The sequence below is a fragment of the Penaeus monodon genome, chromosome 3 (genome assembly GCF_015228065.2).
Source record: "Penaeus monodon isolate SGIC_2016 chromosome 3, NSTDA_Pmon_1, whole genome shotgun sequence".
NCBI classification, from domain to species: Eukaryota; Metazoa; Arthropoda; class Malacostraca; order Decapoda; family Penaeidae; genus Penaeus; species Penaeus monodon.
This window is the reverse complement of record NC_051388.1, coordinates 14,534,620-14,534,932: the sequence shown is the minus strand read 5'-3', so window position 1 is coordinate 14,534,932 and position 313 is coordinate 14,534,620. Positions and strand designations below refer to the sequence as shown.

Here is a 313-nt window from a genome sequence, read left to right as displayed (position 1 = left end):
TATATTTATATATAAATATATATATTTACATATATATATTTATATATAAATATATATATATATATATATATATATATATATATATATATATTGTATATATACATTTATATATATACTGTGTATATACATTTATATATATATATATATATATATATATATATACATATATGTGTGTGTGTGTGTGTGTGTGTGTGTGTGTGTGTGTGTGTGTGTGTGTGTGTGTGTGTGTGTGTGTGTGTGTGTGTGTGTGTGTGTAAGTGTGTGTGTGTATAAACATGTACGTACATATGTAAATGCGCACACCAGGACAAAT

General features: G+C 23.3%; 1 protein-coding gene across 1 annotated transcript in view; it reads right to left on the bottom strand.

Annotated features, from left to right (window-relative positions):
* Positions 1-221: 221 nt before the first annotated feature.
* Positions 222-313, bottom strand: part of LOC119592204 (ras-related protein Rab-28-like) — a 14,635-nt gene continuing 14,543 nt past the window's right edge. Inside the window, exon 6 of the mRNA XM_037941037.1 lies at positions 222-313. This exon is cut by the window's right edge and continues 1,102 nt beyond it. The gene's annotated coding sequence lies outside the window, so the exon portion shown is untranslated.